Source organism: Panulirus ornatus, chromosome 42 (genome assembly GCF_036320965.1).
Source record: "Panulirus ornatus isolate Po-2019 chromosome 42, ASM3632096v1, whole genome shotgun sequence".
NCBI classification, from domain to species: domain Eukaryota; kingdom Metazoa; phylum Arthropoda; class Malacostraca; order Decapoda; family Palinuridae; genus Panulirus; species Panulirus ornatus.
In genome coordinates this window covers 2,229,655-2,246,338 of record NC_092265.1, presented here as the reverse complement: position 1 = coordinate 2,246,338, position 16,684 = coordinate 2,229,655, and the positions used below count along the sequence as shown (strand labels likewise).

Below are 16,684 nucleotides of genomic sequence, written 5' to 3'. Positions count from 1 at the left end.
TTCAACCCTTTCTGGTAGAGGCAGCAAAGGGGTGCTGGTAAATGGTGTAGATGTGTCTGAAATAAGAAACCAAGCTGTCCTGACTTCTGATGGTTCCTCTATTATTAGAGGCAGAAAGACATTTGTCAATGCATTCACAGCCGATCACCTTAATGCTGAAAGTGAACTGACATGAGTCAGAGGATCATCTCGTCCCCATCACATCATTCAGAGCGATACCAGTTTGCATCAGCCTTCACTCCTGCCTGCAGTAGCATGCTTTCTGACATGTTTCATGAGCTCCTCTTCGCCAACGGAACTACCTTGGCCCACCAGTGATGCTACTACGTTTGTGAATCAAGAACCATTGCAACACAAACCTCGCCAGGTGGTAGAGTGTCCCGCAGTGTATCGAGACAGACTTCCCCAGAACTTTTTTTAAAGGGGAAGTAAATGTTTATAGTTGTGTTACTGGAGTGATAGTTTTCATACATGGTGCTTTGACAAGAAAATAGTGAAATTGGAAAAAATGTAGCTTAGACATTGAAGCTTATTGATACAGTGGTTAAATTGATGAGAACTGCTGTTGACGTTTGTGTGAGTAAGTTAAGCATTTCCTTTCCATAGCCGGAGGTTGAACCATTGTGTGGCATTCGTTTTTTCATTTCATTTCAAGCTGGAGGTTTCAGTTTTCTAGGTTGTTTCTTGCATTTTTCACATGTATATATATGTATGTGTGCGTGTGTTTATGTGTGTGTGTGTGTATGTGTGTGTGTGTGTATATATATGTGTATATTATCCCTGGGGATAGGGGTGAAAGAATACTTCCCACGCATTCCTCGCGTGTCGTAGAAAGCGACTAGAGGGGACGTGGAGCGGGGGGCCAGAAATCCTCCCCTCCTTGTATTTTTTTTAACTTTCTAAAATGGGAAACAGAAGAAGGAGTCACGCGGGGAGTGCTCATCCTCCTCGAAGGCTCAGATTGGGGTGCCTAAATGTGTGTGGATGTAACCAAGATGTGAAAAGAGGAGAGACAGGTAGTATGTTTGAGGAAAGGAACCTGGATGTTTTGGCTCTGAGTGAAACGAAGCTCAAGGGTAAAGGGGAAGAGTGGTTTGGGAATGTTTTGGGAGTAAAGTCAGGGGTTAGTGAGAGGACAAGAGCAAGGGAAGGAGTAGCAGTACTCCTGAAACAGGAGTTGTGGAAGTATGTGATAGAATGTAAGAAAATAAATTCTCGATTAATATGGGTAAAACTGAAAGTTGATGGAGAGAGATGGGTGATTATTGGTGCATATGCACCTGGGCATGAGAAGAAAGATCATGAGAGGCAAGTGTTTTGGGAGCAGCTGAATGAGTGTGTTAGTGGTTTTGATGCACGAGACCGGGTTATAGTGTTGGGTGATTTGAATGCAAAGGTGAGTAATGTGGCAGTTGAGGGAATAATTGGTATACATGGGGTGTTCAGTGTTGTAAATGGAAATGGTGAAGAGCTTGTAGATTTATGTGCTGAAAAAGGACTGATGATTGGGAATACCTGGTTTAAAAAGCGAGATATACATAAGTATACTTATGTAAGTAGGAGAGATGGCCAGAGAGTGTTATTGGATTACGTGTTAATTGACAGGCGCGCGAAAGAGAGACTTTTGGATGTTAATGTGCTGAGAGGTGCAACTGGAGGGATGTCTGATCATTATCTTGTGGAGGCTAAGGTGAAGATTTATATGGGTTTTCAGAAAAGAAGAGTGAATGTTGGGGTGAAGAGAGTGGTGAGAGTAAGTGAGCTTGGGAAGGAGACTTGTGTGAGGAAGTACCAGGAGAGACTGAGTACAGAATGGAAAAAGGTGAGAACAATGGAAGTAAGGGGAGTGGGGGAGGAATGGGATGTATTTAGGGAATCAGTGATGGATTGCGCAAAAGATGCTTGTGGCATGAGAAGAGTGGGAGGTGGGTTGATTAGAAAGGGTAGTGAGTGGTGGGATGAAGAAGTAAGAGTATTAGTGAAAGAGAAGAGAGAGGCATTTGGACGATTTTTGCAGGGAAAAAATGAAATTGAGTGGGAGACGTATAAAAGAAAGAGACAGGAGGTCAAGAGAAAGGTGCAAGAGGTGAAAAAAAGGGCAAATGAGAGTTGGGGTGAGAGAGTATCATTAGATTTTAGGGAGAATAAAAAGATGTTCTGGAAGGAGGTAAAGAAAGTGCGTAAGACAAGGGAGCAAATGGGAACTTCAGTGAAGGGCGCAAATGGGGAGGTGATAACAAGTAGTGGTGATGTGAGAAGGAGATGGAGTGAGTATTTTGAAGGTTTGTTGAATGTGTTTGATGATAGAGTGGCAGATATAGGGTGTTTTGGTCGAGGTGGTGTGCAAAGTGCGAGGGTTAGGGAAAATGAGTTGGTAAACAGAGAAGAGGTAGTAAAAGCTTTGCGGTAGATGAAAGCCGGCAAGGCAGCAGGTTTGGATGGTATTGCAGTGGAATTTATTAAAAAAGGGGGTGACTGTATTGTTGACTGGTTGGTAAGGTTATTTAATGTATGTATGACTCATGGTGAGGTGCCTGAGGATTGGCGGAATGCGTGCATAGTGCCATTGTACAAAGGCAAAGGGGATAAGAGTGAGTGCTCAAATTACAGAGGTATAAGTTTGTTGAGTATTCCTGGCATAGGGAGGGTATTGATTGAGAGGGTGAAGGCATGAACAGAGCATCAGATTGGGGAAGAGCAGTGTGGTTTCAGAAGTGGTAGAGGATGTGTGGATCAGGTGTTTGCTTTGAAGAATGTATGTGAGAAATACTTAGAAAAGCAAATGGATTTGTATGTAGCATTTATGGATCTGGAGAAGGCATATGATAGAGTTGATAGAGATGCTCTGTGGAAGGTATTAAGAATATATGGTGTGGGAGGCAAGTTGTTAGAAGCAGTGAAAAGTTTTTATCAAGGATGTAAGGCATGTGTACGTGTAGGAAGAGAGGAAAGTGATTGGTTCTCAGTGAATGTAGGTTTGCGGCAGGGGTGTGTGATGTCTCCATGGTTGTTTAATATGTTTATGGATGGGGTTGTTAGGGAGGTGAATGCAAGAGTTTTGGAAAGAGGGGCAAGTATGAAGTCTGTTGGGGATGAGAGAGCTTGGGAAGTGAGTCAGTTGTTGTTCGCTGATGATACAGCGCTGGTGGCTGATTCATGTGAGAAACTGCAGAAGCTGGTGACTGAGTTTGGTAAAGTGTGTGAAAGAAGAAAGTTAAGAGTAAATGTGAATAAGAGCAAGGTTATTAGGTACAGTAGGGTTGAGGGTCAATTCAATTGGGAGGTGAGTTTGAATGGAGAAAAACTGGAGGAAGTGAAGTGTTTTAGATATCTGGGAGTGGATCTGGCAGCAGATGGAACCATGGAAGCGGAAGTGGATCATAGGGTGGGGGAGGGGGCGAAAATTCTGGGAGCCTTGAAGAATGTGTGGAAGTCGAGAACATTATCTCGGAAAGCAAAAATGGGTATGTTTGAAGGAATAGTGGTTCCAACGTTGTATGGTTGCGAGTGCGTGGACTATGGATAGAGTTGTGCGCAGGAGGGTGGATGTGCTGGAAATGAGATGTTTGAGGACAATGTGTGGTGTGAGGTGGTTTGATCGAGTAAGTAACGTAAGGGTAAGAGAGATGTGTGGAAATAAAAAGAGCGTGGTTGAGAGAGCAGAAGAGGGTGTTTTGAAATGGTTTGGTCACATGGAGAGAATGAGTGAGGAAAGATTGACCAAGAGGATATATGTGTCGGAGGTGGAGGGAACGAGGAGAAGAGGGAGACCAAATTGGAGGTGGAAAGATGGAGTGAAAAAGATTTTGTGTGATCGGGGCCTGAACATGCAGGAGGGTGAACGGAGGGCAAAGAATAGAGTGAATTGGAGCAATGTGGTATACCGGGGTTGACGTGCTGTCAGTGGATTGAATCAAGGCATGTGAAGCGTCTGGGGTAAACCATGGAAAGCTCTGTAGGTATGTATATTTGCGTGTGTGGACGTATGTATATACATGTGTATGGGGGGGGGGTTGGGCCATTTCTTTCGTCTGTTTCCTTGCGCTACCTCGCAAACGCGGGAGACAGCGACAAAGTATAATAATAAAAAAAAAAAATATATATATATATATATATATATATATATATATATATATGTTTGTGTAAATGAGAGTTTACAAGACACGTTATTTAGTCCTCAGTCAAAAGTACGTTCCGCAGTTGCCTGGCGAACCTTAAGTCCTTGTGGAATGACTTTAGATGATTCGAATTAGTCTCTCAAAGCTTCTAAATGGCTACCTATGGCCTGACGAACTTTTCAAGTTTCTAGATGAGTTTCACTTCATGTGTCATGGAAATTTTAAAGTTGAACGATAATATAAAGAAGGACTAGGGATGGGACAATTTAGAGGGACTTCAACAACAATTCATGACAAAAATAATGGAATGCTTCATGCAACGGTACCTGAGAGGTTCTAGATGGTTCAGGACTGGATACGTCCAAAGCTGGCAACCTTCACCTTCGAGGGACCACTGACACGTTCTGAGTGTGCCACTGCAACGACACTAGTGCCAATGCCTTCTTTCTCCCCAATGACCAGACTGCGTCGCACAACCTCAAACATTCCTTCTATTGGTCAGTTGCCATCTCATAGCTATGGCCGCGCATCCTTTGTCGTCTCCCACTGAACAATTCAGTCCCGTTGGTCAACGTTTAACAGCCATCTTATTCCTGTTGCTCAGCTGTTGCCTCATATCCATATTTTCACAACATCATTTTCTCCCCAGTGGACTACTGTCGTTACGTTATGCAGGCTACTAAGGCCCAGTCTTTCCTCCCATTACCCACCTGCCGTCTCATAAGCGTGGCTCTCCATTCTTGGTTTTCACATCACTATGTACTCTTGTCACTGTTTTAAGAATAGATAATAAACTGCAATTATCTAACATATACGGTATATCTTACATTCTATTTATTACCAGATCTGTTGCCCTACACTATGTTTGTCGGGTCTCTGCAAAAATATGAATGATAACCAAAGACTAAGACTAAGATCTGGGTAACAGATGGACGTTTCGTAATTTAAAGCACTGATTGTGTGGCCCCAAAGACCATTTTTTTTTCTTTTTATGAAACTTCACATTCTGTAGCCCGGGGGGATGCATTTGGCTACTCGAGGGTACAACAACCTTTACGGCTCAAGGGGCATTACATGAAGGCTTAAGACAGCGTAGCAGATGAATCAAGGAAGTGCTGCCTGTGGTGTTAATGAGCACATACATGTCTTCAGTATAGGTGGGTACACATTCAGCCCGTCAGCTCATACCAACTCCTCTCCAGTCCAGCCAAGTACGTGGGAAAGGCATTGCGTGCTTTCGAGTGACATTAAAAGCTTAGGCACTCAAGCTAATTGAGGTTAGCTTCTACCTCTTGATATCATAAGATCTTTAGCGCTAAAAGCATTGAAAGCTTTTAAGACGAATTACCCTCCCCCCCCTTCCATGATTAAACACTGTTCATTTGTAAGAACTGGTTGTTTTCATTACATGTCCTGGGTTATAGTCTCCAAAAATGAAAATAGATCAGTTTACAAAACCATTGTAAACACGAACGAGAAAGAGCAGCTAAACACTAGACTGATACCATTAGTTTTTATTTCCTTGGTTCAACAGGTTTTTTAAACTACTTTCTCTTTATGATTATTCATCCAAAGTTGTTGTCAAATTAGTGAAAAGAAAGTAAACAACAATCACCTCGTTCTTATAAGTACTGCACTGGTTCTGGAAATATTCTGCACAGATGAAGTATGTTTTGAAATTAATTTTGCATTGTGATGAGTTTGTCACTCAGTGATATTACATGAAGTATCTTGGTTTTATGGACGTTTGGTTTTTAGGCAGATATAAGAGAGCTTAAGATACCTTTTGTAGCGTCTACTGCTGCATAATATCCAAAGTCAATTAATCAAAAACTGTATCTTATTTTCTACAATATGATTATCCACCAGTATGCATTATACATGAACCTAATGCGAGTGAATACAGTAAAAAACTTTAGTATAGTTACCCCTAAACAGTTTTCTTTTCTACAAATTATGATCACAGAGAAAAATGTTTAAGGGTAATCATTTTTAATATGTACTTCATTACTTTCACAGAAAGAAAGATCTACCAGGCTTCGGCTTGTTAAATGACTTATATATCTACACTTTAATCTGTGTATAATACGATTTGAAGAGGAGTAAGGATGGAGGATGCGCTAGAGAGAGAGAGAGAGAGAGCCGTGACTGAATGATAACGTGACCAAATGTAACACCTTATCAAATTGAACAGTAACATAACCCAAGCAAATGAACGGTAACCTGACTAACAGTAGCATAACCCAAGCAAATGAACAGTAACCTGACTAACAGTAACATAACCCAACCAAATGAACGGTAACCTGACCAGCGGTAACTTACCAAAATTGAACGATAGCCTGACAAATAGAAAGTTAACCTAACCAAAGTGGACGGTAACTTGATGTAACATCAGATCTTGCAGAAGTTGGATGATTAATGAAAGCAACGGTTGAGCTCTTTTTGAAGTGATATTGCTGAACCTAATGATAAAACTAAGTACCACCGAACTCTTGATTTCTATGTTTACGAGTAAAATTTTGGACTTTCAAAACTATGGAAGAATTTGAATGAGACAAACTCTTCAAAACTCCTGTAGAGGTGAAAGTCAGTCCTCGAATCTTATATTTTTTCAAATGTAACGTAGCAGATTTTATATAAACAGCTGAGGATATACTAATGTACACACAAACACGAACGTGTAGAAAGACGTGCATGAAGGTAAAAGGAAAGGACTGAGATGTTGGAAAGGCAACCTGTCCTGCAGTTGGTGAAGATGATGGTTCTTGTGAGGCGACAGCAGCTGCAGAAAGGTTAATATGGGCCGTTGTTAGTGATCTAACTTGTTGCAAATATTCCAAATCGCGACAACTTGGAAAAAAAAGATACCTGGACAGGCTGCAGTATTGATTAGACTCATGGCCAGTTGAATTTAAACTAAACAAATGTAAAGTACCCTTGATGAGTGACACTGAAAACACACCAAACTAACACTATCATCTCACAGAAAATGCAAGACAGTAATTTATCTGGGAGAGGAACTCAGCGGGTGACAGTGTAATGTGAAACATTTGTCTTTATTCCTGAACAGAAACACACGGGAACACACACACACACACACACACACACACACACACACACACACAGAACAAGCTAAGGAAAATGTGTAAGATATCTCGATCATGATCGTTGTTAATACTAAAGCAAGAACCCAACGAAGATATCCATCCAAGATCAAAGTTAGGGTTTGGCTGGACTGAGGTCAAGGTTTATGAGCAGCTATTCCATATCTACAGGGTTGTCCATATGAAGGTTGGGTCTTCTTTTTCATCTTTCTCTTATACACAAAGGAATCAGTTATGCAACTCCAGCATCTCTTTCATGGTGCTATCGCCGCTTCCAGGGTGCGGGAGGAGGGTATGGCGGGTTCATCTTGCTTGGGAAAGACCTGACCTCGCTGTACTCGCTTGCAGTCAACTGATTAAGACAGTCACGACGAAGGTGACTTCTGGCTCGCGGTGTTATCACCTGCAGGTAGAGTCCGAGGACACCTATAAGTAGTGGGTTGTGGGTCGACGCGCTGTCAATAGGCTGAATCAGCGCATATGAAGCGCTCAAGGTGAGCCATGGGGTAGTGTGCGGAGCTTGACTGTAGATGGTGAGGGCTGGTTGTGGCACATTACACGTAGTTGACAGCTAGAGACTAGATGCCTGCAAATGATGTCATTGTTCATTTTGCGAAGACGGGAACAGCTTACATATAGTCGGCCTGTGGTGACGGCTCTCCCTCAGTCCTCGTCATTTGTGACGCCTCTCCCTCAGTCCTCGTCATTTGTGACGCCTCTCCCTCAGTCTCTGCTTGTGGTGACGCCTCGCTCCAGACACTCGTGTCGTTGCCTTCCTCTTCCATGACTCACTCACCTCTAGTGAACAACGCCTTCCAATTATACCTCACACTCTCTCCTCTCTAATTCAGTTGCCATTACTCTTCCTCCTGAACTCTCACAACCAGTCTCTCTCTCTCTCTCTCTCTCTCTCTCTCTCTCTCTCTCTCTCTCTCTCTCTCTCTCTCTCTCTCACACACACACACACACACACACACACAAAGGTGGATCAGGCTCATACCTAAACAATACAAACCAGTTAGCTTGATTTCATGTGTATTATACAAGTTTTTGGAAAGAGTGACAACTGGAGGTAGTAAACCATCTCGTCAAATATAGCTACACTCTCTGGATTTCATGGCTTAGGGGAGGGGTGAGGATGTAGGACGGGGGAGGCAAAGTGAAGAAAGAGAGGACAGTTGAGGGGCGTGAAGATGCACGTCAACGTCCGTCTCCGTCTCCACCAATCTACCTTCTATCATGCTCCCTCTCCCCCTCATTCCCAAGCCTCTCCTCCTCCCTCAGCCTTTCTCCCTCCCTCCCTCCCTCCCTCTCCCTCCCTCCCTCCCACTCCCCCTGCAGCGTCTGAAAGAAGAAAGTTAGCGGCCAGCGGTCACCCCCAAAGTCAAGGGCATCCGGATAGGGTTACCTGCCCAGGTATGCAACTATGCCACATTCCGCTTAGGCGAAACGCTCTTCTCTATCCCCCGTACGTAGCAACGAGGAGCCTCAAGGGGTGGGTAGAGGCCGGGCGACAGTATCGGACTTTGCCGCTGGTGGCCGGGGCCTGTAAGACTGGCCACGTCAGTTGTGTGAGACACACATATGTTTAACCGACTCCCATCACCTACACCTGTCCCTGGGAAAGTCAAGTATCCTGCTCTTCCTGTACCACTGTCGCCTCTGTTTTCACCAGCAGCTGCAATTGATGATGGTCACTTTCACTCTTTTGCAGGTATAGTGGGCCGAGTCAGGGTGTCCGGGAGGGACGATGTCACCCGTAGCACGCCCTGCTCCCACCCCCTCACCCTGGCCGACCGATCCATCAGTGTTGTGTTATGACGCGGGGGTATTTATAGCCGGGTTAAGCTGCGGAGCCGAGCTACAGAGGGGACAACGACCTCGTCGAAGACCAGCACAGGGCCCAAGAGGAGGAGGGTCTCTCTTCCTCTCCCCCTCCCTCCACCTTCTCCAAATCCCTATTACCACACCCACAGGTCACGTTGCCACGTCCGTGCTCGCCCCAGCTTGGGGTCAGCTTCTGTCGTCTGGATGAACTGGCACCTCGGCTGGCCGTCAAACCAATGTCCCCGCGATGCGACAGGTAGAGTCTGTGGCCACCAGACCATTAATGTGACCATCTACACATCACTGTTGACTTCAGGGCAAGTTCCGTACTTCAACAGTTGGCGTGTGTCTGTGGTCGATAGTCGTGGTCGACCGCCAGGCGAGATGACATACATTTTTTTTCTTGTCCTCACGAGGAACCACCTCTCTCTCTTCTCTCTTCTCTCTATCTATCTATCTATCTATATATATATATATATATATATATATATATATATATATATATATATATATATATATATATATCCGTTGTGCCGAAAGCTCACACTAGAGGAGCTATGTAAAGAAAGTGCACGATCTGTAGTGGTTCAGATCTCGACAAATCTACACGAGACTTGTCACCCCACAGCTGACTGTTAGACCCCACAGTAACGCTCGTAGCCCGAGAACATCACCAGTAGATGCATGTTGTTACTAGCAACATAAGAGAGAGAGAGAGAGAGAGAGAGAGAGAGAGAGAGAGAGAGAGAGAGAGAGAGAGAGAGAGAGAGAGAGAGAGAGAGAGCGTATATACATAATCAGAAATGTAAACATTAGACACACAAGAACATGTATCAACATCAAAGTACACACACACACACACACACACACACACACACACACACACACACACACACACACACACTCATCCAAAGTGCGGAAATGTCCAGCTTAAGTAAATGTATGACTAGTTAACTAGTAACTTTCATAACCTCCCAGTTCTGTAAAATCTGTAATACCTCAACTGTGTATTTACAGGCAAGTAGCTGGCTACATCCAATAAACATTATTCATCGATTTATTCATTGCACATACACAGGCCTCCGTGGTGTAGTGCTAACGTTGCAGACTATGAGTCAGCACGGGTCCGCACGGGACTGGTGTTGCAAGGGGTTCGAATCGACCAACCCTGGTGTTCACCCTTCCCCCTGGGCTGATCGTTAGATAGGTGCCTGTGTGTGTGTGTGTGTGTGTGTGTGTGTGTGTGTGTGTGTGTGTGTGTAGTTCATATACACAAGGTTAAGAGACGGGGCAACACGAGCGAAATATTCTCTCCCCGCTACGCAAGGTCGTAATCACAAAGAGTAATCACATAGACACAAACACTGCTATTCCTGATCTCTTTGAAGGACCCACATTACAGTACATATCAACAAGTCGGACGCTTCAACTTGAAGAAACATGCGCAGATCTATTGAAAACGAGTCCATGGGTGGGCAACAGGGAGTGTACCAGACGTAAGAGGGACGAGTTACGTTGGGGTAGATAGTAGCCATAGAACTGTCCTCGATGGTGAGGGAGCGAGGAAAGTGGGGGATATCATGACACATGTCCTCGGTAGATGTGACGTTGCTGATAATCATCAGCTGTTTGAGACACAGAGGAACTGATTAATGAAATGAATAGGCATCTGGTGGTAGACTATATAAGGAAGGAAGGTACGAGAATGCACCAGGATATAGTGAAAATTGAATGCAGAAACCAAGGCCTCTGACTCACTGTGTGGAGGGATCAAAACTCAGTCATGTATGAGCAAAACAACCTCTAGATAGGCATACAAAACCTCAAAACAAACTGCAGAACCTGATGATCTGTTGTATATAGAAATATCAAATATAGTGAGACATAAACATGATACTGTCCGAGGAGGTTTTAGTGCCTGTTCTTCCGGTGGCTGACGTTAAGGAGAGAGAGAGAGAGATTTTCTAGGTCAGTTGAATGTTCCTTCCTTCATAAAGCTCGTGGTCAGCCCACCACAGACAGTAGCCCCAAACCCATTGTTAACTGCAGACAAAGACTGACTCATTCATGTAAGGTGGGTCAGCAAAAATGAGAACAAATCATCGGGTTCTGCCGCATGTGCCATATATCATGTGGATGACATTATAGTTGAAAAATGAAACACTGTGAAGGTTATTATGAATTGACCTCACGATGGGCCTCGTAATGTTGGCGAGATAACTCTATCATGTAGGAACGGTTGAAGGAAGGTGTCTTGATTAAAAACTTTTCAAGATATTCTAGAATTCTGATGACATAGTTATAGACAAAGTCTTCGACGTCCACAAGGTTCCCGTCACACGACACAATAAGGTCAAGCTTATTAGTGGTAAAAGGGTCACGCTGATTTAAGGGAGAGATTTCTTAACAACTACAGTAATTCAAACCTGCAATAAGCTGCTGGATAGTGTCCTAATTACCAAGACAAAAGAGTCGTTCAAGGGGAGACCAGATGATTATTTCCACTCGGGTGGTTATCATTAACGAGGGAGAAGACAAGATACATTATCAGTTCCCTCAGCAGATAACCTCATTATGACCCACAATGTCTTCCGTTTCTTGTCTGCTGTGTAGACTCTTGTGTTCTTAGCGTATTCTATGGCCTCTCTCTCTCTCTCTCTCTCTCTCTCTCTCTCTCTCTCTCTCTCTCTCTCTCTCTCTCTCTCTCTCTCTGTGTCTTACTGGGAAATATTCTAGATATAATTTATTGAGATATATTCAGTTATCAACCAGTGGATACAACTACAGCTTCAGATGTTTTGAAATTCATTTAAGATACTTTTGAGGTTCTGTCGAAGTCATGTACCTTCTCTGTTATGTTGTTTTCCACATCACTTCTTAATCTTAAGTTTTCACCTTCCGTGTTGAAGTTCTTGTTACTTTAATGTATTTCCTGGCGGTGTCCCTTCTTCTCTGTGATACACTAAGTCGTCCACAATTTTCTCTTAATACAAGTCTCTGACATCCAGTTTTCTTTCGCAGGGTTTCCTGGGTAGAATTACGATGGGAGGACATTACCTGTGACGGCTATAGAGGTAAAAGTTTTTCCTGGAAGTAAGGTAGAGAAGGTCGTGTTCCAGGGATAGTATTTCCAGGGACGGGCCTCTGAGGCCGCCTGTTGACTGCTGAGGGAGGGAGTCTTCGGCAGGTGCTACTTTGAAGGAGCAGTGGCGGGGTTCCCCAGCTCTGTGTCGCACTCTTCTGATTTCTTTGTCTCTGTATTTGTCTCTGTGTCACTAGCTATCTGAACCTGTCTCTTCTCCGATGCAGGGAGATATTGTCTTTGCCATGTTTCTTCCTCTTCTTCTTCTTCTTCCCGACAATCAACCGCTGAAATACACTCAGTAGCTGCAACATCCTCTAACTGAACTTGACTTGTGGCACCGAGATATCTAAGGTGTTTATGAAGGAAGATATACGTACTGGGCACACTCGCGTATGTTACCTTCTCTGGGTCTTTGATATATATGGCAACAATCACCACTGGGAGCACGGGACACGAACCTCGTCCATCAACACCATAGACCAGGTATAGGTTCGAGTCCCATACGCCCAGTGGTGGTGAATGTTGCCATCTAACACATGTGAACAGTACGTGTTAGAATCATATATATATATATATATATATATATATATATATATATATATATATATATATATATATATATATATATATAAATATATATATATATATGATTATATGTGTATCTTCCTATCTGTATCTCTGTTTCTCTCTTCCTGTAGCTATTTCTTTTTATTCTATCCCTCTTTCTTATCCTACTTCTTTTCCTCTCTCTCTCTCTCTCTCTCTCTCTCTCTCTCTCTCTCTCTCTCTCTCTCTCTCTCTGTCTCTCTCTCTCTTTCTCTCTTGTTACCTAGGGGTTGGTTGCTATAGCTGGCTAGGCGGCCACACACTCCTGCCAGAGCCATAATTATGCAGCGAGACCCCAGACCCCAGGGACCCCATAACCTGGCAGGAGCATTGTCATGGGTATCGTCTTGTGGCCTTGTGGTCAACGCCAACAGTGTGGCGAATGCGAGACATAGCAAGATTCTCAGTAATGTGAGCTTACCGCGGGACACCTTCCCCCTGTGGTGAGAGATAACGACACAACAACCCCCGCCCCCCTCTAGGTCATAGACTTATGACACGACAGACCCTCTCAGTGTTGTGAGCTCACGACCCAACAAACTCCAAGTGAACTGTAAACCACTGAGGATAGATTGTGTGTGTGTGTGGTGAGGTCAAGACACAACAGATCCCTCCTTGTTGCAGCCTGACAACAAGAGACTTCACCCGTGTTGTGTGCTTACCAATCTGAATCAAAACAAAAATCTCATATGTTCAGACTCACGGTCAAGCTTCGAACAGCAATATTGTATACCAGATCACCTCTGCCGGAGTAAGCTCACGTAATAGCAGTGGATCGTGTGAGAGACTTGGTCCCCGATCATGAGGAGTGCAGGCCCAGTGCTGGGGATTCCTGAAGCCCGTGGCTGATCGTGGTTAGCGATCCTTCGTCAGCAGACGACCCGCAGCTCGTGCAACACGGACCAGACATCGCGACTCACTCTCTCTACCTCGCTCTCTCGTCTTAATGTTTCTTTTCCCTTCTCCATGTTTTCCTCTACCTGTCTCGCTTCCTCACCTCCATTCTCACCCTGGTAAATAGTCTCCTTTAGCCCTACACTCCCTCGCTTCCTCACCTTCGCCATGACCTGCAGCCTATCTGAACCTTACATAAAGTATGTCACCATCACATCCATCGTAACGCAGGTCACCATCACATCTATCGTAACAAGGTAATATTTCCTTTTATACCGAGTTGACTGGAGGAGCCTCGGGCTGTGAATTCCCCTCCTAACCCGGGAAGCTGATCAACAAGAGTTTGTGATACTTTCATCTTAAAAGTTTTTTGGAAGAGAGAAAAAAGAAATGTATGAATATACTTTTTGGCAATAAGCAAACGTGTCATATACCACTATACCTCCCCTACATACTGCTCACCCACTCCCCCCCCGGCTCAAGGACCGCACCGTCGTGCTCAGGAGGTCAGAATAAAGAGGTCGAATGGTCATGAATGAGATACCTGTTCTCAGAATCTCTCCGAGGCTTGAAGGTCTACGATGGAGTCTGATATGAGTCTTATGTTCTACGACGCCTGACATGAAGTTAATGATGACACTGGTCAGTGTGTGTGTGTGTGTGTGTGTGTGTGTGTGAGGTGGAGGATCAAATGCTAGTTACCGGGCGGCCGTTGTTCACCTGCGTCTGGTGGTGGTGTTGTCAGCGTCCAGTGTGTTGAGGGCGTTCCACTGTGCTGGGGAGGCGGCAGCAGGAGGCGCGAGGATAGACGCCCCGTGGGTGGTGCGCGGGTGGCGCAGAGGCAGGTCATGACCAAGGGCACCTACTGCTCATGTCCAGGACACGACCAAGGGCAATTACCGCACCATGTCCGGTCAGGAGCCACGCCGGGGCCTGATGACCTCAGAGGCCATGACCGTATCAATAACGCTTCCAACCTAACGTATTACAAGTTCTGGGATGATTATCCTTAGAGACCCTTGACCTTAAAGGCTCTGACCCGAGACTTGATTGAACCTTCAACCTTAACTATTTTTGTCATCAGAGACTCTTGAATGCAGTGACGTCTCATCTCTTGACTTCTAGTATTCATGACATCATCTCGACTTCGAGAGTACACGGTGGTACACAGTGGTACTCGAGAGTACACGGTGGTACACAGTGGTACTCGAGAGTACACGGTGGTACACTGTGGTACTCGAGAGTACACGGTGGTACACTGTGGTACTCGAGAGTACACGGTGGTGCACAGTGGTACTCGAGAGTACACGGTGGTACACTGTGGTACTCGAGAGTACACGGTGGTGCACAGTGGTACTCTAGAGTACACGGTGGTACACTGTGGTACTCTAGAGTACACGGTGGTGCACAGTGGTACTCGAGAGTACACGGTGGTGCATAGGTTAATGCCTTGTGACCTCCTGGTGGCAGAGAGCCCCAGACCTCCTGGTGGTGTAGAGTTCCAGTCATCCACCTCAAATTATTGCCCAAGATTATCCCTTACTGGATGCATTTGATGGCAGGACCTCAGGAATGTCCGTGAATATAGTTATTTGTTCCCGCACGACGAATAAAAAATATATTCATGCAAATTGCGACACTAATACATGCAAATATAAAAGCAAAACAGTTTTTTTTTCGCTTACGCTTAAAGCTCCCACACTGATGACCCTGTAACATTCTGTTTAGATGGCCATACACACTCCGGGGTGCGCAGCCACGGTGATAGCTGGCTGCATACACCCCAGGGTGCGTAGCCACGGTGGTAGCTGGCCATATACACCCCAGGGTGCGCAGCCACGGTGGTAGCTGGCTGCATACACCCCAGGGTGCGCAGTCACGGTGGTAGCTGGCCATATACACCCCAGGGTGCGCAGCCACGGTGGTAGCTGGCCATATACACCCCAGGGTGCTCAGCCACGGTGGTAGCTGGCCATATACACCCCAGGGTGCTCAGCCACGGTGGTAGCTGGGCATATACACCCCAGGGTGCTCAGCCACGGTGGTAGCTGGCCATATACACCCCAGGGTGCTCAGCCACGGTGGTAGCTGGCCATATATACCCCGGCGTGCTCAGCCGAAGTGGTAGTAGACTTTAGACACTGTAGTCTTTTCGCTTTGTAAATGTATCATATGCTTTCACGGCTTCTTTTCCATTTACTTGTCTTCTTGTCACCCTCTGCCTCTTCCATCGTATATTCATGTTCCAACATTTGCACTTGTTTAATTCTAGAACATGCTCTTCTCCCTCGCACCGCAGCCCCGCGTTACATGTTCGCTACGATCCTGTGCCCGTTGACAAGAAGGCACTCAGGTGAGTGGGAAGATGGTGGAAGGCCACTCATGATGTAATGCTGCGTTGTGTGTGTGCAGTGTTGGCTTGTAGTGTGTGTGTGTGTGTGTGTGTGTGTGTGTGAAGTAGGTGAAGAATGAATAATCAACGGTTTATTCAAGTCGGGCAATTGATGTATTTGAGTGAATGTATATATGCATGTATGTGTGATTACATAACTGGGTGGCTCTAAACACGAGGGTCCCATCTCTTAGATTTTCTCGACAATTATATATATATTCTTAAACATGTATACAGTCTACATCCCCAGCCTCACCAGTTAACTTATTCCATACATCCATAACCCTGATACGAGAGAATTACCTTCCCATCTTCTATAATTAGTTTCTTGCTCTCATCCCTCGTTAAATTTTCATGGCATCTTTAAAGTTGTAATCAAGTCTCTCCTTATTCTTTCCTCTTCCATTGTGGGCAGATTTATGGCATCTAACCTCTCTCTGTAAATCAGATCTCTTATCTCAGGTACCATTTTTGATGCCCTCCTCTGGACTTTCTCCATTATATCTTTAAGTGAAGTGGCCATTCTCGATATACAACATCTCAGGTCCAATATAAACTGTAAGATATTCCACTGAATATTGTTTTAGTCTTATACTTAAATGAAATTTTGATTTTTATCTGTAAATGATTTGCCTCTTCTTCAAATATCCAGACATGG

At 44.7% G+C, this 16,684-nt stretch overlaps 1 protein-coding gene across 2 annotated transcripts in view; it reads right to left on the bottom strand.

Moving 5' to 3' along the window:
* LOC139761820 (uncharacterized) overlaps nucleotides 1-16,684 on the bottom strand; it is a 42,051-nt gene that overhangs the window by 5,459 nt on the left and 19,908 nt on the right. The gene's annotated exons all lie outside the window — the stretch shown is intronic.